The sequence below is a fragment of the Myotis davidii genome, unplaced genomic scaffold (genome assembly GCF_000327345.1).
Source record: "Myotis davidii unplaced genomic scaffold, ASM32734v1 scaffold674, whole genome shotgun sequence".
Lineage (NCBI taxonomy): Eukaryota > Metazoa > Chordata > Mammalia > Chiroptera > Vespertilionidae > Myotis > Myotis davidii.
The window spans coordinates 2,410,751-2,411,251 of record NW_006286674.1 but is presented as its reverse complement, the minus strand read 5'-3'; the positions used below and the strand labels follow the sequence as shown (position 1 = coordinate 2,411,251).

The window sequence follows — 501 nt, the reverse complement described above, 5'->3', positions numbered from 1 at the left end:
GTTTTTCAAATTTTGTCTTAATTCTTCCACTTTGGTTTTTTTTAATGTCTTCTTGTTTTAATTTTTCAATTACAATTGACATTCAATCTTATTTTACATTAGTTTAATTATGCAGCATAGTGGTTAGATATTTATCTAATTTACAAAGTGATCCTTCCAATAATTCCAACACTCACCCAGAATCATATATGATTATTACAATATTATTGACTATATTCCTTATGCTCTACTTTACATTCCTGCAACTATTTGGTAACTACCAATTTGTACTTCTTAATCCCTCCACCTTTTTTCACAGAGCTCCCAACCTCTCTTCCATCTGGCAACCATCAGTTTGTTCTCTGTATCTACAAGTCTGTTTTTGTTTTGTCTGTTCATTTATTTTGTTCTTTAGATTCCATATATAAGTGAAATTATATGGCATTTGTCTTCCTCTGCCTCTTCTTTCCCTTTGAATTGGAAACTATTGAGGGGTGGCGAAGGTCAGGCCCATGGGACCTG

General features: G+C 32.9%; 1 protein-coding gene across 1 annotated transcript in view; it reads right to left on the bottom strand.

Moving 5' to 3' along the window:
* Window positions 1-501, bottom strand: part of CCDC18 (coiled-coil domain containing 18) — a 113,166-nt gene that overhangs the window by 17,565 nt on the left and 95,100 nt on the right. The gene's annotated exons all lie outside the window — the stretch shown is intronic.